Raw genomic sequence first — 25,897 nt, forward strand, 5'->3', positions numbered from 1 at the left:
AGATTGACATACACACTTTGGATTAGTGGTGTTTGAGGCTTTTGGATTGTACTGTCAAAAGAGACAAATGCTGGGGGTTATGTGATTTGCGTGACTATTGAATTTAAGGAGTTAAGGACTGTTAGCAGTGATTAGTCTCATTAGTGGGTGATTATGATTCCTTTAACATAGGGACTATGTAGGAAGGAGAGCTGACCCTACAAATTTTCCTCTGACCTGTGTGCATTTGTACACATCATGATACCTGCATGTCCCTTGCTCCACTCAAGAAATTAAAATTTTTAGGAGGTAATATATTGTTTGCCCTGAATCAATCTCTCTCTCTCTCTCTCTCTCTCTCTCTCTCTCTCTCTCTCTCTCTCTCTCTCTCTCTCTCTCTCTCTCTCTCTCTCTTTGGTTTTTTCAAAACATTCCTCGGTGTAGCTTTGTGCCTTTCCTGGAACTCACTCTGTAGCCCAGGCTGGCCTCGAACTCACAGAGATCCACCTGCCTCTGCCTCCCCATTGCTGGGATTGGGATTAAAGGTGTGCACCACTGCCCGGCTGCCCTGCATCTCTTAAAACACAAATTTATCTTGAGCTTTGAAGATTTATCATAATAGTACGATAAATACATTCTATAAAGTTTTTAGTTCTGGAGTTCAGGGATGTATTGTAACTGTGTAACTCAGACTCTTGAAATTACAGGCAAAATTGTGTGTGTGTGTCTATTAGATTTTTGAGAAGGGCCCAGTCTCACTTTTATGAGATTCTTACGGGCTCTTGACACACAAAAGTCAAGGGCCTTTTCAGTAATGTTAATGATGAAATCCGGTGATGCTTGTGTTGGCTAGTTGGCCGAAATAAGTTCCAGGGAGGGATTTTGAGTGGGTCTCCTAAGTGAGGAGCTTCCCTCTGAGGTACTTCTTAGAGATGGAGTGGGGACACTTAGTGGAGGGCAGGAGGAGAGCCAGAGCAAAGCTAAGGCAGTTGCAGAAGTTTACCTGGTCACTGTGGGTTTTTATTCTTCAGGACTCAAGCTAGTGTCTGACTGTTCATACACAGTGAATACAGTAGGCATTGGGAGGGGTCAGTACTACTGTTTTAAAGGAAAAATGTGTCTTTAAAGAAAACAAATTGGCTCGTAGATTATGTTCAGAAAAAAATTTTTAAGTTAAAAATTGCTTCCTCGGCCGGGCGGTGGTGGCGCACGCCTTTAATCCCAGCACTCGGGAGGCAGAGCCAGGCGGATCTCTGTGAGTTCGAGGCCAGCCTGGGCTACCAAGTGAGTTCCAGGAGAGGCGCAAAGCTACACAGAGAAACCCTGTCTTGAAAAACCAAAAAAAAAAAAGTTGCTTCCTCTTATTTATTTATTTGTTTGTTTGTTTGTTTATTTTGGTTGATTGGTTGATTGGTTTCAAGACAGGGTTTCTCTGTGTAGCCTTGTCTGTCCTGGAACTCACTCTATAGATCAGACTGGTCTGGAACTCACAGAGATTCGCCTGCTGCCTCTGCCTCCCCAGTGTGCACCACCACCACCCAGCAAGAATTGCTTATAGCTTAACATTTTCTAAAGTATACAATTGTTTCAGTTTATTGATATATCGCAAGATATTTGCTCTCCCTACCTAATTTATGTGGTCATGAAGTGAAAATACTATTGTTCTGTTTTGTTAGGGTCTTTGAAACATGGCTATAGAATAAATACTTTGAAATACTTTGATATTCAAGATAGTTTAATGCTAACACATTACTTACAAATAAATATCCCAAGCTAGGTGTGGTAATGGATGCCTTTAATCTCAGCACTTGAGAGGCAGAGGCAGGTGGATCTCTCTGATGGCCTGGTCTGCATAGTGAGTTCTAGGACAGCCAGGGCTACATAGAGAGACCCTGACTCAAAAATAGATAGATAGATAGATAGATAGATAGATAGATAGATAGATAGATAGATAGATAGATAGATAGATATTCCATGCAAAAAATCTGCTTGGTTCCCAGAGTAGTTCATTCTGAAATTTTAGATAATTGTTACTTTTCAGTTTTTTACTCAAATCTTTGGCCTTTGAAATTAGATTAGGAGACAGTTTTTATCGGTTCTTAGTTTCTGTGTGGTAATCTCTGTACATTCATTTTATTTATTTATTTGGTGGTGCTGGGAAATTGAACCCAGAATGTATCCTTGCTACAAGTCTTCTACCAGTAAGCCACACCCTTAGCCCTGATCTTCACACTTTTGATTGCCATGCTCACAAATAATTAATACTGTTGACATTGTTTTTAGGCTATCCTGCAGAAATACTGGCAAATACAGGAATGATGGATAGATAAGTTTTGGCTAATTTTAAACAGAGAAAGTTTATGTTACACAGTTTGTGGTTAGTTTGTATTGATTACTTTAAAAATTTGACACATAATTATACTTATTTGGGGCTATAGTTGTATTGACTTAAAAGTAAGTAGTGTACAATAGTCCAATCATAGTAGTTAGCACATTCAGCACCAAACATATTTATGTTGAAAATATTCAGAATCCTCTTTCCTCCCTATTCTGGCTCTGTGCTACTCTGTAGACCTGAGAGCTTAATGCAGTTGTGTTTTGTGCCTGTTAGCCAGCCTCTGCGCATCCTTTTTACTGCTGCTTTCCTTCCGCCAACTCTTCTGCTTCTGGACCTGTTGCGAATGGGTGAGGACACATGAGTTTTGTCGTCCTGTCCTGTGCCTGGCCTGTTTCACTTGTTGCTCTAAAGTGGACTATTGTATGCACTAATCTACGAGGATCCAAATAGAAGGAAAGTATTTTGTCGGTTCCTTAGGCCCCACTCCCTCCCTCCTTCTCTCTCTCTCTCTCTCTCTCTCTCTCTCTCTCTCCCTCTGTCTCCCTCCCCCTCCCTCCCTTCCCCCTTTTGATCATTAAGTAGTTATGAAATAAAAGTTTTAGTGACCAATTTCCCATATAAAAAGCCCACATATCGAAGAATCAGCAGGGTTTGCTAAGTAGGTGCACCATCACTGAATCAGCATCTCAGCCTGCAGTGGGCATGAGTACTGAATATAAGGAAGAAATGGTCCTAATCTATAGCTAACTATAGTGTGGCTGCTGGAATTTTGCCTTTCTTTAATTTTTGGTTTTATAGAATTTCTTGTGAATAAAAGTTACTTCTAAAATGAATCCTGTGTCTGTTATGTTAATAACTATATTTACTGAATGTAAACATACATGTAATATGAATTCACTATAGAAAAGTAAAAGAAACAACTATCATGTAAAGAACACTTTAATATATTATTTAAATTATTACATTTATTTGTGTGTGTGTGTGTGTGTGTGAGAGAGAGAGAGAGAGAGAGAGAGAGAGAGAGAGAGAGAGAGAGGAGAGAGAGAGAGAGAGAGGAGAGAGAGAGAGGAGAGAGAAGACAACCTGGAGAAGCCTGTTCTCTCCATCATGTGGGTGTCAAGGTTTTAACTCAAGTCCTTAGACTTTATGCACTGAGCAATCTTACCAGCTTAATAGATATGATTTTAGATCATTTCCTAGGTGTACATGTACACACAGTCCATAGATCACTGTATTTGGTAGAGAATAATACAGTATATACTGCCCTAGACCATCTTCAGTGTATTTGATATCACCAATTTATTTTTGTCCTAGAACTTTTTTTCTTTTTTTTTCCGAGACAAGGTTTCTCTGTAGTTTTGGTGTTTGTCCTGGATCTCCCTTTGTAGACTGTCTGGCCTTGAACTCACAAAGATTCACCTGCCTCTGCTTCCCAAGTGCTGGGATTAAAGGCGTGTGCCACCGCATATTTTCTTTTTGAGATTGGATCTCTCTATGTAGTTCTGGATGTCTTGGAACTCTTTTTGTGAACTGGGCTGGCCTTGATCTCAGATCCTTGAACCTCTGCCTCCAGAGTGCTGGGATTAAAGGCACCACTGTACCCGGCTCCCTGAATTTTTTTCTTTTCCTTCCCTCCCTCCCTCCCTCCCTCCCTCCCTCCCTCCCTCCCTCCCTCCCTTTTTTCTTCCTTTTTTTTCCTTCTTTTTCAAGACAGGATTTCTCTGTGTAACAGTCCTGGCTGTCCTGGACCTCAATTTGTATACCACAGTGGTCTCAAACTGTCTTCCTCAGCCTCCCAAAGTGCTGGGATTAAAGGTGTGAGCCACTACTGCCTGGCCAGTATTTTATATCTTTATTGCATCCACCTACTTTCAAACTTTAAAAATATTTAAAACTTTATTTTTTGTTTAAAACCCATATAAGCTGGGCATGGTAGCTCAATCTTGTCTTTATATTCTGTGGTAGCTCTAGTAGGGATCGGAAGTTCAAGGTCAACCAGAGCGTACAGGGAGTCGAGACTTGTGGGCTATGTGAGGTTCTGCCTAAATACCTTCACTAAGCGTATTTTTGTCTTGACCTACACAGGGCTACGGTAATGTCAGTGAAATCTAACTCTGCCTTTCTTCCACTTAACGTCCAGGGATTGTTACCTTGTAATGACAATGCTGCCTTCTGGATCCTTCCTGAAGGACCTGACAGAGGTATTGAGGAGATCTACTTCCTCAGAAACTTGTGCATAGTAGTTATTTACTTTGTGTGTGTGTGTGTGTGTGTGTGTGTGCTGTTGGTAATCAGAAAATACACTATGAACATCTACTCAATTACTAAATCTTTTGGTGTTAGGATTACAAGACATTAATTATTATAAAATTTCATTCATGGCCATGCATGGTTAAGAAAAGGCTGGAAAATGAAGGAGTTTGGATAAAACTCTTGGGAAATGATAGAGCAGCGAGCTAGGGCAGAAGGAACAGTGCTTCAGGTTCAAGGAAATAGGGCTGCTACAAAATGGGATTTGTCTTCATCCTCAGTTTGTGGGGAAAAGGAAGTTAGAGACATCCGGAGCTGCACTGGGAGGCACATGCCTGTAATTTCAGCACACGGGGAGGCAAGAAGATCGAGACTTTGAGGCTGGCCAGGGTGACCTCTCAAAATGAGAGTGTGTGGTGACACCTTTTATGCCAGCACTCAGGAGGCAGAAGCTGACAGACCTTTTGGGAGTTCAAAGCCAGGCTGGTCTACAAAGTGAGTTCCAGGACAACCAGGGCTACACAGAGAAACCCTGTCTTGAAAAACAAAACAAAAAGTAATGTGTCCCTTTCTCTCTGAGCATCTTCAGTGACAGAAACCCTAATACTGCCTGTCAGAGTTCAGCCAGTCTTGGAGACCTGGAGCTGGCCAGATACGTAATTTCAGGCTTGGGATGGTAAAACATCTGACAGGCAAGCCCAATGATCCATGTTTAATTCCCAGGGCCCACATAAGAACGCTGAATGCTAGGGTGTGCATCTGTGAGCCTGGCACTTCTACCGAGCATGTTCCTGCCCACATGCTCACACAAAACTATTATGTATATGAGTGCTCTACTTGAATGTATGCCTGCATGCCAGAAGAGGGCATCAGTCCCATTATAGACAGTTGTGAGCCACCATGTGGTGCTGGGAATTGAACTCAGAACCTCTGGAAGAGCAGCCAGTGCTTTTAACTGCTGAGCCATCTCTCCAGCCCTCATACACAATTTTTTTATTTTTACTTTTTATTTTATTTTTATTTTTTTTTTGAGACAGGGTTTCTTTGTGTAGCCTTGGAGCCTGTCCTAGAATTCACTCTGTAGCCCAGGCTGGCCTCGAACTCACAGAGATCCGCTTGGCTTAAAGGCGTGCACGCCGGGGGGGGGGGGGGGGGGGGGGGGGGGGGGGGGGCGGGCACACACCCCGCCCACCCCCCCACCCCCACCCCGCACAAAAATATTTTTTAAAGAAAATTTAACTTTAACTGAAATTGCACCTGGAATTTTTTTCTGTGGATCATCTGTTCTCTAGGGTTTCCAAAAACAAGTCTAGTTTCCATTTTGTTACAATATTGTCTCCATTCTAGTTCAGCTATCCTTATATCCCTTAGCCTTCCTGGGGAGAAAAGCAAGTGTGTTAGAATAGTAAGGTTGGGGAGGAAGGGCTGTATTACGTTCCTAGGACTGCTCTATCAAATTAACAAAAGCTTAGTGCTTTGAAAGAAAAGAAATGTATCCACTCCAGAGAGATGTGTGAGTGAGTAAAGTCATGGTGTGAGCTTAGCAACAGTTGGGGTGCCCAGAACACATGTGGAAGCTGGGTAGAAGGCAGAGGTGGGATCCTTGAGTAAACTAGCTAGTGAGACTGGCTGGAGTTGACTAGCTCTGGGTTCAGCAAGAGACCCTGTCTGTGTCAGTAAAGTGGAACTTTGGACAGTCACATCCATGTACACATGCGTGCATGTCTGAACCTACATGTGCAATTAACATACACGCATACTAACAAATAATTACGCATTGTAAAAAACTTTTGTTTAATGTGGGTTATATATATATTTTGTTTGTTTGTTTTTGTTTTTCGAGACAGGGTTTCTCTGTGTAGCTTTGCGCCTTTCCTGAAACTCACTCTGTAGCCCAGGCTGGCCTCGAACTCACAGAGATCCACCTGCCTCTGCCTCCTGAGTGCTGGGATTAAAGGCGTGCGCCACCACCGCCCGGCCATTGTGGGTTATATTTTTGATATTTGTCATATTAAATACTAAAATAGAAATTTCAAAAATGTTTGTTAATTTAAAAATACCAATAATAAACGTACAACATGTTGAAATTTTTTTATTTCTTTGGTTAAAGTATAAGAAGCTATCTCAATCAGAACACACACACACACACACACACACACACACACGCACACACGCACATACGCACAAACATCCCACACAAGTTGGGTAAGAGCCTTTTTAGGTACTTGTGGATATTATTCTTAGATATTAAACCCAAACTCCATAGTAGTAGCTTCTTGAACATGAGGTATAAAGTAGAATATGAAATCATAACTGTACTTTTCTTAAAATCTATTTGATTGTCATACACCTTGGATGGATGTTTGCTGAGACAGTCTGACTTGTCCAGCCTGCCCACAACACCTAGGCTCATGATCCTCTTGCCTCTGTGTTCCTGATGCTGGACCTGCCACTAAGTCTAGTCACAATGGGTCTTTTAACTCAAGAATGACCTTGTGGGTATCTGACATGGGTAATTTGGAAAGTAGTTCACTGAGTTATGTAGATCTTATAAATATTGACACAAGCATTTATTAATATCTCCATTATTTGATCAGAAAAGACTTAAGTAATGAAGTTATCAGGCTTACTGGAGTAGATACAACATTTCCCAAAATTCTATCACTTAAAGTATCAGATTTTGTCATTGGCAGTTAGTAACAGGTTCACTTACAGTTTTTGAGAAAAATCCTGTGCAGGACTTAATATCATATAGTTTGTTAGCCATTTTATCAAAGAAAAGTGATAACTGTTTGGGGAAAAGGTTGCTAATTTAGTTTGCAACTCAAACCACGCCCCACCATGCTTTGATGACCTGTGACTGTTGTCACAAGGACAGAATACTTGTGCATACTCTGCCTTTGTTGAGCATGAAGAGGCAGGAAGGGTGGGTGTTCGATGAAACTAGTAGTAGTTGGAAGCGAGGGTAGTGGGTCACACCTGTTGTGTATTATCCCATTACTCAGGAGGCTAAGGCAGCAGGATTATCGTGAGCTCAAGGGCTGCACAGTGAGTTCCAGGCCATCAGGGGCTGTCTCAAAAACCCAAGTAAAGATGGTGTATGACACACACCTTTATTTAATCCCAGCACTCAGGAGGCAATGGCAGGAGATTATCTGTGAGTTCAAGGCCAGCGTTGTCTACCTACAGAGTTCCAGACCCGACCAGGGCTACATAGTGAAACCCTATCCCCCAAAATTAAATAAATAATTTTTACTCTTTCTTCAAGTGCATGCTTAAATAAACTCTCCCTCTTTGCTGTGAGCACGTGAAAATGAAGATTATATGGCTGCTAGTCAGTCCAGTATGGCACTGTTGTATTGGATTGTCCTATGTTAGTACTCTGATTCCACCATTGCTGCTGCATCCTAAATGTTAATTGAAACAGTGGGGGGGGGCACATATTAGTTACCATGAAAGTAGTTTGTTTGTACAGTGTTCTGCCTGCATGGATGTATGCCTGCAGGCCGGAAGAGGGCCCCAGATTTCATTATAGATGGTCGCTGGGACTCAACTCAAGACCCCTGGAAGAACAACCAGTGCTCTTAACCTCTGAGCCATCTCTCCAGCCCCATGAAAGTAGTTACCCGATTGATCCCTTGAAAGAGTCTCAGAGACCCCTTTGGTTCCATGGTCACTTGCAGACTGATCCTGAACTTTATACACAGAAAGTACAGAACGGACATTTAATGAATTTGATATGCTATTATTTAAACAAGACAATGCTCACTGAGTACAGTTTTGTGGGCAACCTTATGTCCATGCAGGCAGCCTGATTGGAGAGCAGAGTTTCTGCTGCCGCTGTGACAATAGTGTGAGCAGACAGAAGTAGATTGTATGGCTCAGTACCTCAGACCACGAAATAACTGCGTACAGTTTGGTAAGTCTTCAGTGCCAATGTTTGAAGCCTTGTTAGATTTCTATGAATGGGTTCTCTATTTTTTGTCTTAATTTTGTAAGGTGGGGGTGCTCCTCAAGTAGGATGGAGCTGATCAGAAAAGCAAATACCAGTTTCAAGTTCAGTGGTCATTATTGTGTTGATTTGTTACAGTCTTTTGATAAGGGCCACAGAAGGTGAGATGTGAACCACCTTTTTTTTTTTTGGTTTTTCGAGACAGGGTTTCTCTGTGTAGCTTTGCGCCTTTCCTGGAACTCACTTGGTAGTCCAGGCTGGCCTCGAACTCACAGAGATCCGCCTGACTCTGCCTCCCGAGTGCTGGGATCAAAGGCGTGCGCCACCACCGCCCGGCCGTGAACCACCATTTTTAGTTTCCTGATGAGTTAGTACACAGTGCTGCTCCTCTCTTGATTTCTAAACAGTCCCTCCTTTCATTGTTGTTAGGGGGAGTTGGTTTTCAGGAACATTGTTTACTCTAAATCTTTATAGTCTTTGAATTGAAAGAGGTTGTTTCTTGAAAAAGAGGATGGGGTTGTAATTCAGTGATGGAGTGCTTACTTGGTATTTGCAGGCTCTGGCAGTCCTCACATTAAAAAACAAAACAAACAAACAAACAAAAAAAACCAACTTGGAGGGAGGGCCTATAGGAAAGGAATTAGTGAGAGCAAAATAAAGTATATATGAAGATGCCTCGGGGCTGGAGAGATGGCTCAGGGGTTAGGAGCACTGGCTGCTCTTCCAGAGGACCCAGGTTCAATTCCCAGCACTCACATGGCAGCTCACAACTGTCTGTAACTCCAGTTCCAGAGAATCTGGCACCTTCACACCAGTGCACATAAAATAAATTTAAATAAATTATTTTTAAAAAGATGCCTCCATGAAACTCATTACTCTGTGTTTACATACAAAATTAATTATAAGAAAGAGTATGGGGGACTGGAGAGATGGTTCAGTGGTTAAGAGCACTGGCAACTGTTCCAGAGGACACAGGTTCAATTCCCAGCACCCACATGGCAGCTGACAACTGTCTGTAACTCCAGTTCCAGGAGATCTGACACCCTCACCCAGACACACATGCAAGCAAAACACCAATGGACCGAAAAGAAAAGAAAGAATAGGACAAATTGTTATTTCATCCTTGCAGAAATAAATATTGAGTAAAGACATTGCTTCAAAACAGGGAATATATATATATATATATATATTCCCACCCCCCCAAGACAGGGTTTCTCTGTGTAGCTTTGGAACCTTTCCTGGAACTTGCTTTGTAGACAGGCTGGCCTCGAACTCACAGAGATCCGCCTGCCTCTGCCTCCCTAGTGCTGAGATTAAAGGCAGGCAAGGTGTGTGCCACCACCGCCCAGCTGATTTACACTTTTAATAGAAATTAATGAAGGGATTGGCTATTTCAAATACTTCCTTAAAAATAAGATATACTTATTTTATGTATATGGATGCTTTGTCTGCGTGTACATCTATCTGCACATCAGAAGAGGTCATCTGATCCCGTGAGACTCCAGTTATAGACAGTTGTGAACTGACATGTGGTTATACGGGAACTGAACTCAGGCCCTCTGAAAGAGCAGCCAGAGCTCTTAACCACCGAGCCATCTCTCCAGCCCCCTGAGTAAGAATGTCATATTATAAAATGGTAGTGCCAATGGGTCAAAGCACTGCTGATAGTCTGATAGTCTGACCTTGATGGATCCCTAGGTCCCATGGTGGAAGGAGAGACTCACCTCCCTAAAGCTGTCCTCTGACCTCCACATGTATGCTACGGCACATGTCTGAACTTAGAACACATCACATGCACACACTTATACACAGTAATAAAAATGGCTCTGTGTGTGTGTGTGTGTGTGTGTGTGTGTGTGAGAGAGAGAGAGAGAGAGAGAGAAAGAGAGAGAGAGTTGGGCATGGTGGCTTGCTCACCTGTAATCTCAGCCCTTTGGTGGAGGAGGAGGGCCAGGAATTCAAGATCATCCTTGGCTTAAGTACAAGCCTATCTGGGTTACATGAGGCCCTGTCTTACCCAAGGGGGAAAAGTCATTTAAAAAGTATATATTGCCGGACGGTGGTGGCGAACGCCTTTAATCCCAGCACTCGGGAGGCAGAGCCAGGCGGATCTCTGTGAGTTCAAGGCCAGCCTGGGCTACCAAGTGAGTTCCAGGAGAGGCGCAAAGCTACACAGAGAAACCCTGTCTCGAAAAAAAAAAAAAAGTATATATTATAACTTGATGAAACTGGTGCAGTGTTTGAGCTGGTTTATGAGAGGCATTTTTATATGCTTTTGTAAATTTGCTTAATCCTTATTCATAAGTTAAGTGAGATTATAGCAGGAAACCTGGGAACATCTTTGAATATTTCTAAGTTTTCCTGAGAACTTGAGTTTTAGAGAAAAAGCTATTTAATGGTTTTATTTTATTTAACTTGGCTTCTACCTGGTTTCTACAGAATATATAAGATAATAAACTAAACCACCTGGTAACCAGGAAAGTAATACTGATTCTACTTTAATAGAATTAGCCTAACTATGAAAGTAAAATGAGTAACTCTGAGTAATCCCTGCTGTCATTTGTATGAGCACTTTTTATTCGAATAGTGAATAAAAGTCCTTAAATGTCCATATAAACCGCAGAGCTGTATAGTCTTAAATAGACTTACCCATCCACTATACCTTTGTGATAAAGAGACTGTTCCTTTTTCTTATCGTTGCTGTTTTTGGCGAGGGATAGAGTGATAAAATGGATAACACATCCTGTCCACTTTTAGTATGAGCCTTTGTCCGCCTGCCTGCATTTTGATAATCTCAGCCTACTAAAATAATGCGTACTTCCGTTTTGTTTTCAGGGGGTTGTTTGCTATGGTCTTTATTTCTGTAGGGGTGAGTGTTAAAATTGAAGGTGGAAATAGTGGTAGACCCCCGACCCTTACTTTTTAGGACTCCATATGTGTAAGTGCCTGAAAGTATGTACACTTGCACTCTCATGGAAACCAGAAGAGGTGTTGGATGTTCCTCCTTTGTTCTTAAGCTACTTCTTTGAGGCAGGACCTCTCTCTGAACCTGGGCTTGAATTTTCTTGGTAGACTGGGAACTAGCAAGCCCCAGCAATCCTTCCCGCTAGGGTCTGAGGTTATTGGCATGCATGGGATGCCTAGGCCAGTGCTTTTAACTGCTGACCTAGCTCTTTAGCCTCCCCCCCCCCATTTTTATTATTATCCCTATTGCCGAGGGAAGGCATGTGTGTTGTAGTGCCTTTATGAGGTCAGAGGACAGCTTTGTGGGTTCTGGGGATTGACTGGGTGGTTACATGGCTTGCTGAACAACTGACTACCCACCCACTGTGCCGTCTGCTCCCTCCTTTACCCCGTCTCAAGACAAAGGAAAATCATAAAGGATACTAAGTTAATGATTTTCTTTCATGCTTGTGCCCTGCCCCTCTCTTCACTCCCCACAGGGTCTGAATATGTAGCCCTGGCTAGCATGGACTTCACTATGTAGCCCAGGTTGGCCTCAAACTCTTGGTGATCTCCTGCTTCAGCCTGCAAGTGCAAAGATTATAGGCAGAAGCCATGATGCTCAGCTGAAAATCCTAAGAGTGTGTGTGTGTGTGTAATTTTTTGAGACTGCTGAGACCTTCCCCAGTCCTAAAGATAAAGATTTGTAAATCTACTACCCTAAAGTCACAGAATGTTTTGGTATTTTCCTTTGCTTCCCCACTTTGTGTGTGTGTGTGTGTGTGTGTGTGTGTGTGTTTATTGTTTGTTTTGTACCTTTTAATACAGAAGGGATGGGGGTTTTTTGGATTGTATAAAATTGGAATAGAGTCACTTGAAGCTATGATCTAATTTAGTTGGAAAGGGAAAGAAGATGAAGGAGTATTCCATGAGACATGCCTAGGAAATGTGTTGTACCAGATACTGACAGCGCGTGGCTATAGGGACGTCTTCTAATAACATCTAGGAAGTTAGTTTTATTGTGTAGTATATTTTAAACATTCTGTGAGGGGCTGGGAGGTGACTCAGTGGGTAAAGCTATTTGCCACACCAGTCTGACCAGAGTTCAATCCCCAGAACCCACATAAGAAGCCAGATGTGGTGATGCACATCTGCCGTCCCAGCACTTCCCTGGTGAGGTGGTAGTACAGAGAGGAGAATCCCCTGGAAGCTTGCTGGCCAACCAGCCTAGAGTGTGCAGTAGTGTGCCTCAGACATTGAACCAACTCCCTAAAAGTTGTCTTCTGTGCTAGTGTGTACATGCCTACACTTACTCATCATACATACACTAACAATAAATCAAACATTGTCAAAATTTTACAAGATGTTTCTAGTAAACATATTTACCAGGTAGATGATACTTAACTTTAAATATTAACTACTATTTTGGTTTCATTCATTCATTCATTCATTCATTCATTCATTCATGTATTTAAAAATACGCTCTTACAATGGACCCTGGCTGTCCTGGAACTCCTTATGTAGACCAGGCTGTTCTCAAACTCACAGAGATCTGCCTGCCTCTGCCTCCTGAGTGCTGAGCTTAAAGGCATGGCCCATATGCCTATCTTAAATTTTTTTTTTTATGAGAAACTATGAAAATGAAACATTACAGATATTTCTGTTCCGCTTAAACCAGAGTACTATGTATGTATTGCTTATACTTTTTTCTTAGCAACTTGAGGTCACTGTGGAAAGCAAGTTACTAGCCTGTGTTGGGATTTCCTTCAGCGGCAATGCTTTTGTGTTAATTTCTCTTGTGAACCGTTGGTTAGATTTTATCAGCCCCGAATGCCACTTCAGAAGAGAGGAGGAAGAGCGTGATGCCGAGCCTGAAGTGGTTCTCTCCCTGATGGCTGTAGTGGGAAAGCCGCCTGCAGCCATGCCTCTAACTGGAGAAACTGGATCCCTCTATCTCCTCTGCCTGTCGTTTTATACATTCACATATATTCAGCACTAAAGAACTGTAAACTGTGAATATGTTTATAGTGTTTTACCATTCCCAGTAACATACGGTGGACATTTTATTTATGAATAAAGCTACTATATACTTCAGGACTGGTGTGGTTTTCCTCCTTGCTGACAGAGCCTGGATCCTGTCTCGCACAAGGCATGACGCTGACTGTCCACAGCCACTGTACTAAGTGTTTCTGCCATACTCCTCTTGTAGAGTGATGTCTTGGTCGCCAGAATTGTACTTAGCACTTTTATTCCAGAGATCTCTGCAGTGAGAAAGGGAGCTGTCTTGTTTTGACCCATATGAACTTGGTTCTAAGAGACTAGGAAAGTCGGGTGAGCAGCTGTTGGTGGGTTGAGAGCCAGCTGCATGCCGCCCATTGCGGCCAGGACCAAGGATTACACTTGATAAGCCCCTCCCCCCACTGTGGCAAATTGTATCAAAGATCACATCAAGAAAATGTCAATGACAAAAATATTTTTTAATTCTTCTAATTTTCATCTTCCCTTGTCTAGGGTACTACCCTTTTAAAATACTTAATCTGGCCAGGCGGTGGTGGCACACACCTTTAATCCCAGCACTGAGAGGCAGAGGCGGGCGGATCTCCGAGTTTGAGGCCAGCCTGGTCTACAGAGTGAGATCTAGGACAGGCTCCAAAGCTACACAGAGAAACCCTGTCTCGGAAAAAAAAAAAATAAAAAAACTTAAAAAAAAAAAGAATAACAAAAAATACTTAATCTGAATGCTGCAAACTTTTACTTATCATGAGGAAATTTTGGTATTTTTTTAAACTTAATGCTGTGTAAACAGTATGTAGGCAGTTTGGATTTCTTTAGAAATCTAGGGTAACATTTTAGAAATTACACCCTTTTAGATATATGGATCTTTCTTATAGGTTAAACCAATTCCACAGTGGAGATGTTAATTTTAATTTGAGGTAGAGTTGTTCTGGTTTTAAATCAACCACTTCCTAAATTTCATTGCCCTCACTCTTGAAGCCTGCTGCTTTATTTCCTTATCTAGAATCTAATGTGAGTTTTTCGTTATACTGCTGGCTTTTTTTCTTCATTTTATGCTGTACTAAATTTATTTTTTAAGTAATTCAAGATAGTAATTCAAGATAGTGAATTATAAAGTAAATATGGAAGTTCAATATGTAGACCTGCTGGCCCATGAGTCATAGAGATCTGCCTGCCTTTGATTCCCCTGGTGCTGGGATTAAAGGAGTGGTCTACAACACCCTGCAGAAAATTTTCCTTTTTAATTTTATTTATATGAATTCTCTGTCTGCACATACACCTGAATGCCAGTAGAGGTCATCCGATTCCATTATAGATTGTGAACCACCATGTGGTTGCTGGGTATTGAACTCAGGACCTCTGTCCGGAAGAACAGTCAGAGATGACTCTTAACCACTGAGCCATCTCTCTAGCTCCTGAAATTTAAAGTTTGTTTTTTTTGTTTTTTTTGTTTGGTTTTTCGAGACAGGGTTTCTCTGTGTAGCTTTGCGCCTTTCCTGGAACTCGCTTTGGAGACCAGGCTGGCCTTGAACTCACAGAGATCCGCCTGGCTCTGCCTCCCGAGTGCTGGGATTAAAGGCGTGCGCCACCACCGCCCAGCGAAATTTAAAGTTTTGATCAACCAGGAAAGTTCAAATTTACATTTCTGATACTGTTTGGAGTTCTTGGGAAAACATTTTTGTTTTATGTTATTTGGAAAGTTTTGTTTTATTATTAAGTAACAAAATAAATACTGTTTATCTGTCTTAATTTATTTGCTGTGTTTTCAAGTAATTTAGGTAGATCTGTTTCACATCCATGTAATACATGAGGTAGAGGGATTGAATAGCTTTCCATACTGAAATGTCTGTTTTCTTTCATACTACCTCCCAGTTTCACAGTTGTGTTAACTCATTGGGGTTTCGTTTATTACTACATGAAGTAATGGCTTCCTCTGGATGTGGTGGCTCACATCTGTAGTCCAGCAAACCTGGTGCAGACAGGAAGATCAACACACATTTGAGGGCTACACAGTGGAGCTGTGTAAGAAAGAAATCAAAACAACAAAGAAATAATGCCTCCAGTATGGCTTACAATGGAACCTTTTACGTTCCTTTCTCTATCTAAAGTGGTGTGGCCTGGCAGCAGTGGTTCCCTGTGCCGTTGCTGGCATTTGAGGCAGCTGTGGTGTGCACACCTGTAATACCAGTACTCGGAAGGTGGAAACAAGAGCCCTGAGCTTGAGGTCAACCCATAGTATCATAGCAATACTCGATCTCAAACAACCAAAAAGATAGCTTAAGAAAGAAATCACTGATGTTGTTTTAGACCTTCAGAAGGCAATTTCATATTGTTTAGTGTAATAAAATATGAAACTGTCTTATATACACAGTATATTAGAATTATGCACATTGCCAAGATAGTTTCTCACATTTCCTGTTTGCCCCATTGCAGTTAGTTTGCCTCATTTGTCTTTTTTTTTTTTTTTTTTTTGTAGTATTGGAGACGGGGTATCATGCTACCCAGGTTGGTCTTGTCTCCTTGTGTATCTGAGGATAACTCTGAATTTATGATCCTCCTGCCCCCACCTACTCAGCACTGGGACTGCAAATGTATCCACCATACCAGGTTTATGCAGTCTTAGGGGATGTTGAGCCAGGGCTTTATGCTGCTAGGCAAGTACTACCAACTGAGCCACATCTCCAGCCTGGACTGTCTTAGCATGCATAAAGAAGAATATTTAAGTCAATCAAGGTATTGGACACCAGGAACTCCAGCATTCCGGAAATGGAGGCAGGAGGGCTACATAGCAAAATCTTGTTTAAAAAGAAAATTTGACAAAAACCATTAAGAGATCCAATAGATGACTATAAACTCATTGTGATGCTGCTGCCTTTGAAAAAGTTAACAGTGGTGTTTCTGTAACTGATTTGCCAAGAAATTAATGGTTCTGGATAATAAATGTTTTCAGTACTTTGAAAAATATAATTGCAATTCTATCTCTCTCACTCTCTCTCATTTTAAAAATTTCTTAATTTTTTTATGTACAAAAACTCATGATTTCTTTCACTGTGTAGATGGTCTTGAATAATCCATACAAGGAAGGTCACTGAGTCCAATGTAATGATGTCCATGGCTTTCCCACGCTGGCGGCATATATTCAGTCCTCTCCCAAATCAGACAATTTCAAGTGAAACTTCCACCTGGTGACTGCAGTACAGCTTCTTGTAGCTAGAGTTTTCCTGCCTGGCCCACAGTCAGGACAAATCTCTGACACCCGCCAGTCCCACAGCCATTCAGACCCAACCAAATAAACACAGAGACTTATATTGGTTACAAACTGTATGGCTGTGGCAGGCTTCTTGCTAACAGCTTAAATTAATCCATTTCTATTAATCTATACCTTGCCACATGGCTCGTGGCTTACCGGCATCTTCACATGCGGCTTGTCATCATGGCGGCTGGCAGTGTCTCTCTGACTCAGCCTTCCACTTCCCAGCTCTATTCTCCTCCTTGTCCCGCCTATACTTCCTGCCTGGCCACGGGCCAATCAGTGATTTATTTATTGACCAATCAGCAACACATTTGACATACAGACCACCCCACAACAGCTTCTGGTGATGCTCTTGCCTTCAGATGGCCGATGAAGAAATAGAGCAAAAAGGGAGCAGACATAATTTTTTTCTCAAAGCTGTTTACAAAAAGACCACCAACTGACATTCTGTTCAATGTTTCCCTTCAGAAGTTGGCATCTCAGCTATTCTGACGTTTACCCCAGCCAAAAAAAATGACTATTGAGTTCTCGTTACAAACAAACCCTTTGGGGAGTTGGGGATTGCAGGTATGCCTGGCTGAGTGGTAGAAAACTTACTTAGCGTGTACAGGGCTCCTGGTTCCAATCCCCATCACCGAAGAAACAAAAAGGATTTCAACGTAGAAACAGCCTGAAAAAAATGAATAGAGCCCACTTTGACGGCTCTTTCTGTCTTTCATCAAGTGGTCAGGAAATCTTGGCAGCCTGCCTTCAACACGTGTGAAATCTGATGCCTTCTCAGCGCTGTGCTCCCGCTCCCTGGTCCGAGCCATGTTCATGTCTCAGTAGCCTTACCATAGTCCACTCTCCATCTTCCTTCAGTCTGCTCCTTACACATCACCACAGTAATCATCAGAATCACAGGTTAGATTTTGCTGTCTAGTTTTATGTCAGCTTAACAAAACTAAAGTTACCCGAGAGGAGGGAATCTCAAGACAATGCCTCCATAAGATCGGACTGCAGGCAAGCCTGTGGAGCATTTTCTTGATTAGTGATTGATGGAGGAGGGCCCAGCCCTTTGTGGGTGGTTCCATCCCTGGGCTGGTGGTCCTGGGTGCTATAAGAAAGCAGGCTGAGCAAGCCAGTACACAACACCCTTCATGGCCTCTGCATCAGCTCCTGTCTCCAGGTCCCTGCCCTGTTTGGGTTCCTGTCCTGACATTCCTTCAATGATATGGAAGTGTAAACCAAGTAAACACATTCCTCCCCAACTTGCTTTTGGTCATGGTGTTTCGTTGCAGCAATAGAAACTGTAGTTAGGACATCGATCACAGCCCTCCTGATGAAAGTCTTCCAAAGACTTGTCCTCTCGCGCTAAGTAAAGTAAAATCTAAGGCTCTTACCTAGCCCACACGCCATGCAGTTGTGGTCTTGGTACTGCTTCTCTGCTCCCATCTACCACTCCCGTCCACATACAGGGTCCATCTTGCTGTCCTGCTATCCACACAGGAGCACACCAGAGAACCAGAGTTTGGATGCCCAGAACCCGCAGAATGCTGGGTGACACTTGTAATTCCAGCCTCAGAAACTGGAAACAGGGATGCCCAGTGCAAGCTGGCTGGCGACACTAGACATCTGCAAGCTCTGGGTTTGATTGAGACTGCCTCAGTGACTAAAGTGGGAGGGTAATCAGAAGATGAGTTAAGACATTGTTTCGGGCCTCCACAGGCACAAACACACCCACCCACAGCTGCTTCCCACCCCTGCACACGTGGTCAAAGACAGGCAGACATCACACACACACACACACACACACACACACACACACTCACTCACTCACTCACTCACACACTCACACACATGGAGGCGGGGAAGAAGGACGGTCTTTGAGCGGCGCACAGCACTCTCCCTGCTCTCACTTTCCCATCTCCCTAATCTTACGTCATCACTTCTCTCCTTAGTGCTTATTGTGCCTAGAATTAGATGTGTGTTTGTTCCTACACCCTGCCCCTTTAGGATGTGAATCCAACAAGTCAGGGATGGGGTGGTTCACAATAGTGTTAGGATGAATGTATGAAACTTTGGCGTACCCCATGTTTTTTGCTTCTTATTTACTTTTTATTTTATTTTGGAGACAGGGTCACTATATAGCCCTGGCTGACCTGGAACTAACTTCATAGACTAGGGTGGTCTTAAATTCAGAGATCCGCCTGCCTCTGCCTTCTACATGCTAGAATTAAAGGCATGTTCAACCACACCCAACTTTTAGGGGGTTTTTTTTGGTTTTTTTTTTTTTTGGTCCCCCTTCAACCATTATTTATTTGTTTGTTTGTTTTTTTGAAGCAGGTATCATTCTCTAGGCGAGGCTAGCCTGGAGCCCATGGCAGTCCTCCTGCCTTGGCATCTCAAATGTGGAAAGGATGTGAGTCTGTGTGGTTGGGTTGCTTCTTTTATTGTCTTGCTTTATGTTTTATTCTCAGTAGTTTTCTGGTTTGTTTACCAGCCCTGTTGATGAGTCCAGTACTTCCACCTACGTTACAGACTTCCCCAAGTTCCGAGTGAGCCTCTGTGGGGCAGCTCTTAGAGTTGCTGTCTTCCTCCACAGAGCTGCACTCACCCCCTTTCTTGCCTGGAGCCTGGCTAGTGAGCACTCACTCGCTCCAGCAGAAGAGCGGGAGTCCTGGGTTTCCTCACTGCACACATCTGCTTCACTGAGTCCCTCTGCTCGCCACTGCCATAGCTCAGGGCTTGCTGTTCTGTTGTTTTTTCACCTTTAGACAGGTTTCCCTGTGGAGCCTGGCTGCCCTGAGCTGGCAGTGTAGACCAGGCTGGCCTCCAAGTCACAGAGATCCATCTGCCTCTGCCTCTCCTGGGCTAGGATTCAAGGCTGGGCCACCATCCCCCGCCTTCTCTTCATTGTCTTAATTCACACCTCTAGTAGGTTCCCCAGGGATCACTGCGTTCATTAGTCACCTGACCAGATCGCCTCTAGCCTCAGCCCTCCCCATTGTGCACACAGCTGGGATGTTGCACAACCCACTCTGCTTTTCAGCCTGCATCATTGCTAGCAAAGCCTGGAGTCACTGGAGACCTGTAGTCTATGGGTAGACTGGGTTATACTGCCTCTCCGAGGTACTGCTTACTAGTTTTTAGAGAAACTAATGTTTAATAAAGTCCTCTTACCTCAGGTTTAAAAAGATGTGCTATTTTATATTTAACAGGTATATATGTGTGTCTGTTTGGGTATGTACATTCAAGTGCAGGTATCTGCAGGTGCCAGGGTGTCGGATCCCTGTAATAACAGGCGATTGTGAGCTGCCTGATATGGGTAGTAGAGATTGAACTTGGGTCCTCTGCAAGAGCAGTATGGACTCTTGATGGTTGAGCCGTGTGTCCAGCCTCTCATCTCATCTTATTTTATTAGTAAGTACTGTTACCTTACAAATTGCAAATAGTTTTGAAATCTTGTAGTAGTAGAACTTTCTCTTTATTTTTATTCTTTCTTCTGTTAGAAAGGAATCTTTTTTTTATCAGGTGCCTCTGAGCAGTAAGAATAACTACGTGTTAGTTATCACAGTGTCTAATACTCCCACCCTCCAGCTCCCCGCAAGCTGAACAACCCATTGCTTGTACTCCAAAGGCCATACTATTTCCTCTGCTCAGAAGGTTCAGCCAGATGGCCTGGAACTGGATTTACAGTTGGTGGTGAGCCACCATTGGGGTCCTGGGAACCGAACCCAGGTCCTCTACAAGAGCAGCAAGCGCTCTTTACTGCTGAGCCGTCCCTCCTGCCCCTTCTGTGAACTCTTTACGGTAGACATGCTCCACTTTTTTCTGATTGTTTTTTGTTTGTTTGTTTTGGGTTTTTTTTGTTTTTGTTTTTCGAGACAGGGTTTCTCTGTGTAGCTTTGCACCTTTCCTGGATCTCGCTCTGTAGACCAGGCTGGCCTCGAACTCACAAAGATCCTCCTGGCTCTGCCTCCCGAGTGCTGGGATTAAAGGCGTGTGCCACCACCGCCCGGCCTGATTGTTGTTTTTTTTTTTTTTTTTTTTTTTGGTTTTTCGAGACAGGGTTTCTCTGTGTAGCTTTGCGCCTTTTTCCTGGAACTCACTTGGTAGCCCAGGCTGGCCTCGAACTCACAGAGATCCGCCTGGCTCTGCCTCCCGAGTGCTGGGATTAAAGGCGTGCGCCACCACCGCCCGGCCCTGATTGTTTTTTGTTGGAGATGTTTTGTGCAACTCAGACTGACCTCTGACTTGCTGTGTAGCAGCAGTGACCTTGACCTGCCTTCCTCTCTCAAATGCTTGGTGTGCCACCAAGCTAGACTTCACTAAAAGTTTTAGAATGATACAAAATGTTTTAATAGTATGAGGAACTTTTTTTTTTTTTTAACTTTATATCAAATGCAAAAAGTACTCATGAGATGATGTACAAAGGAGTGGAGTTTGGTTCCCAGCCTCCACTTCAGTAACTCACAACCTCCTGTAACTAGCTCCAGGGGATCTGATTCTTTCTTCTGGCCTCCCAGGGAACCATGTGTGTACACACACACACACACACACACACACACACACACACACACACACACACAGCATACATTCACATAGAAACAGACAAATAATAGTAAATCTAAATGTTAGAGAAGAGATGGTAGGAACTAGGGCCCAGCAGACCTGGCAAAGGTGTTCTGGGGTAGTGATTTAAGATGCTTTTAGGTTTTTGTTTGGTTTCCTTTGGGGTGGATGTAGGGGTCTGAGGATTGGACCAGGACCTCATGCTGGTTTTGGTGGCCCCTCGCCGCCAGGGTTTCTCTGTGTAGGCCTGACTGTGCTGGAACTTGATCTATAGACCAGGCTGGCCTGGAGTACACAGAGATCTGACTGCTTCTGCCTCTTGAGTGTTGGGATTAAAAGCGTGCTCCAACACTGCCTAGTGTTTTTTGGTTTTCAGTGCCTGTCTTTTCTCAATTACCCTCAAAGAACATGTGTCATTTCTATAAGAATACATTAGAAGCCGGGCGGTGGTGGCGCACGCCTTTAATCCCAGCACTCGGGAGGCAGAGCCAGGCGGATCTCTGTGAGTTCGAGGCCAGCCTGGGCTACCAAGTGAGTTCCAGGAAAAGGCGCAAAGCTACACAGAGAAACCCTGTCTCGAAAAACCAAAAAAAAAAAAGAATACATTAGAATGTTTAAAATAAAAATAGAATGTGAGAGTTGAGGGCCACAGTTTTTCTCAGAATATGCATGCTAAAATGATATGATAATGCCTGACAGGAATTCAGTACATACTGGTTAAATGAATGAATCAGTGATTGAGTTGTAGATATTCCTAGATGAATGCCATTCACATTTATAATACTCCGTGATTTTTGTGTGACTTATGTGCTTGTTCATGTATATTTGCACATGTTTGTATGTACACAGGTATTTGCATATGAGTGTGAGTGTGAGTGTGTGTGTGTGTGTGTGTGTGTGTGTGTGTGTGTGTGTGTGTACCCAAAGTTGACTTTGGATGTCTTCCTCCATTGCTCTCCACCTTATTTTTTGAGACAGAGCCTCTTACTGAACCTGGAGCTCATCCATTTGGCTAGGCTGACTGGCCAGTGAGCTTCAGGGATTCCCATCTCCAGAACCCCACTCCTCTAAGAGCCTAGCCTCCTCTTCCCTGGTGTTGGGGTTGCAGACCCAGGTGCCACCACACCCAGCTTGTGTGTGGGTCCTGAGGTTCTGAACTGTGTTCTTCAGTTCTTAGAGGAAGCACTGCACCAGGTAACCATCTCTTTCCTAATTTTATGCAGGAAAAAAATCCTTGGCTCAGTTATCTTCAGAATTTCAAGCCAGGCCAGTATCGTTGGGCCTATACCTATAATCCACCCCCACACTCCACCCAGCCCTGGATGTGGAGTCAGCAAGGTCTGGAGCACAAGGCTAGCCTGGGGAGTTCAAGACTAGTTTGTTTTATGTTGTGAGACTCTGCCTTAAAAAAGAGCCTGGTGTGGTGACATACACCTTTAATCCCAGCACTCAGGAGGCACAAACAGGTGGATCTCTGTGAGTTCTAGGGCATCCTAGTCTACAGAGCGAGTTCCAGAACAGCCAAGACTACATAGTGAGACCTTGTCTAATAAAGAACCAAAAAAGAGAAAGAAAAGAAAATTCATGCATTGAACTGTTCTTTAGAAATTAGGAAAGAAGCTGGGCGGTGGTGGCGCACGCCTTTAATCCCAGCACTCGGGAGGCAGAGCCAGGCTTATCTCTGTGAGTTCGAGGCCAGCCTGGGCTACCAAGTGAGTCCCAGGAAAGGCACAAAGCTACACAGAGAAACCCTGTCTCGAAAAACCAAAAAAAAAAAAAAAAAAGAAAGAAAGAAAAAGAAATTAGGAAAGAGCTTTCACTGAGTGTCGATTGTGTGGTGACAGATTCAGCAGAATTGAGGCCTGCCACAGAAGCGGCCAGGCCACAGTACTATTTCACAGTATGCAGTTTGAATAAAATGCTCTTTGTGCTGATCTCAGACTGAGGGCGGGGCTTGTGGCCGTTTATGCTATTTCTCCTTAATGGAAATTGAGGCAGCCTCTAATCCTATCACATGACAGCTATTTATTTGATTTCTGGTAATTTGGGAGCAGCTGCAGACAAACAATTACTCTACAAAAAGAGCCAAGCAGCTGTATTCAGACCCAGTCTCCAAGTGGTTGGTTGATCACACCAAACTTCACTTCCACAGCTTTCCTAAAACAGGTATAGCTTCAGCAACTCACCCGCTTTTGCATCCATGTATTTGAAAATACATTTTTTTCCTTCTTTCCTTCTTCCCTCCTCCCTCCCGCTTCTTCCCACTCTCCTCTCTTTGGAGATGCGGTTTTACTCTGTATCCCTGGCTAGCCTGGGACTCAGTGTGCAGACCAGGCTGGAAGAGCTAAGCAGCCGCATTTAGACCCAGTCACCAAGTGGTTAGTCATACCAAACTTCCCTTCTACCGCCTTTTAAAACTAAGTATAGATAGCTTTGGCAACTTGCCTGCTTTTTAAGCACCTACATGTTTGAAAATACATTTTCTTTTCCTCGCCTGCCTCTATCTTTCTTTTGAGACAGGGTCTTTCTATGTAGCTCTAGCTGGCTGGAACTCATACAGATCTACCTGCCTTTGCCTTCCAAGCGCTGGGATTAAAGGCCTGTACTACCATATTTGGCAAGACTACATTTTTTCTAATTTTTTTATCATTGTCACTGACATTTATTAGGCATCTATTTCATTGAAGGTACTGTGTCAGACACTGGCTATGACCTGGAATGTGGTATTGAGTGTGGAAGCTTGCTTTCCTCACAGGTGGGTCGGCATTAGCTTTAGTTTTTGCACAGTAAGTTGCTAAGGAATCTGGTGTGAAAGACATCAGAGGACTGTGTTCCTTTGGTCCCAGACTCCCCCCATGTCTGCTGTCTGCTTCTCATTGATGCCTCTGTGCCATGCCGTGTACTTTCCCAAGCTGTTGCCTCTGCCTCTAGCACCCTTTCATTCTGGAGCCCAGAGACTGTCTCTTTCAAGATGCTGCCTATGTCCTGGTAACCTTGTCTTCACAGTGTTACTTAGCCCTTGGCAAGTCTTGCTAGCATGGGATTTGCTCCTTTTTTAAAAAATGGCAATGCCTGCTTTCTTGTTGATTCAACCTCTTAATATACACTTTAATAAAAGTTGTTCTAGGGGCTGGAGAAATGGTTTAGCAGTTGGAGAGTGCTTGTTGCTCTTCTAGAGGACTGGAGTTTAGTTTCCAGTACTCACAACAGACAGCTTACAACAGCTTGTAACTGTAGCTTCTGGGGTTCTGACACACCCATCTGACCTCTGTGAACACCAGGACACACATGTATATATGTGTGTACAGACACACATACACATAATTTAAAAGCTAGTATAACCTAGGAGTTTAAGCATTTGCTTGAGTAAAGTAACACAAGGAATTGGGTAGGTAGGGTCTTCTATAAGAAGTAAAAGGCAGCATTGCCTTTGAATTTGTATCTACAGAGTGACAAGAGGCATTGACAATCTTTAAATCTCTATGTTGAATTATCATGTCAGATTGGCCTGAGTTGTTGTATGAATTTCTCCATTATAAATTTCTTTAACAATGATGTACAGTGGCCTATGATTAGAAGCAAGTCTTTCTCAAAGTAAAAATACAATGTAAAACTGCCTTATCCAATATGAAAGCCAGAAGTCATATTAACATGAAGACTAATTAAAATTAAATTAGATAGAAAACTTTAATTCCTAAGTCACAGTAGTCATACTTCAATATGGTCAGTTGCCACTGGTGTATAGTGGCTGTTACCTTGTACATGGCAGACCAAAAGTGTCACTGCTAAAAGTTCTGTTGGATGGCACCATCTAGAACCTACAGAAGAGTAGGCAATGTCTTTAAAGCATTTGGTGAAGTGGATTAGCCTAACTGTGCTTTTAAAAAAAAAATTTGTATTTACTTTGTGTATATAAATGTGTTGCCTGCATGTATATATGTACACCACAGGTCCCTTGAAACTGGGGTTACTGATAGTTGTGAGCCACCATGAGGCTATTAGGAATCTAACCTGAGTCTTCTGCAAAAGCAGAATTGCAATGCTCTTAACTGTTAGAACATACTGTACATACACTTCTAATCTTGTTCAAGGTATTGTACCTATACAGTTCATTTAACAAGGTAATGCAAATTGTTAGTTCTTGAAAGTTATTATTACCAACTAATTAGGATATAAAGAAATGCAAGTTCATAGTTAGTCATTACAATCAAGCTTGTAAGTCATACATGTTTTCAAGGTTAAACAGATATATTTTAGATAGACAGGTCATCTTCAGACACTTCAGAGATCTACAGAATATGGCATTTAAGATGTTTTAAAAACATAGACTTTTTCTTTCTTTCTTTCTTCCTTCCTTTCTTCCTTCCTTCCTTCCTTCCTTCCTTCCTTCCTTCCTTCCTTCCTTCCTTCCTTCCTTTCTTTCTTTCTTTCTTTCTTTCTTTCTTTCTTTCTTTCTTTCTTTCTTTCTTTCTTTCTTTCATTCATTTATTTTATGACAATGAGACATGTCTGCTCCTGGCAGCACCAGTCTACTTCAGAGAAGGATGGGCATTGAAGAAAACTTCATATAGGGTTTACTTTCTTTGTGGCAAAAGTTAGCCACTGGGCAAGA

General features: G+C 42.8%; 1 protein-coding gene across 8 annotated transcripts in view; it reads left to right on the plus strand.

The window, feature by feature from the left end:
* Nrf1 (nuclear respiratory factor 1) overlaps window positions 1-25,897 on the plus strand; it is a 116,791-nt gene that overhangs the window by 5,941 nt on the left and 84,953 nt on the right. Inside the window, exons 1-2 of one of the 8 annotated variants that reach the window (XM_052722278.1) lie at window positions 4,017-4,518; window positions 8,346-8,486. The exons of 4 other annotated variants lie outside the window; for them this stretch is intronic. The gene's annotated coding sequence lies outside the window, so the exon portion shown is untranslated. Of the gene's footprint in view, window positions 1-4,016; window positions 4,519-8,345; window positions 8,487-25,897 lie in introns of those variants that run through there. 3 more of the 8 variants (XM_052722276.1, XM_052722277.1, XM_052722279.1) reach the window with 3 other exon arrangements.

The sequence above is a fragment of the Peromyscus californicus genome, unplaced genomic scaffold (assembly GCF_007827085.1).
Source record: "Peromyscus californicus insignis strain IS unplaced genomic scaffold, ASM782708v3 Scaffold_6__1_contigs__length_162567912, whole genome shotgun sequence".
In the NCBI taxonomy this organism is placed as follows: Eukaryota; Metazoa; Chordata; class Mammalia; order Rodentia; family Cricetidae; genus Peromyscus; species Peromyscus californicus.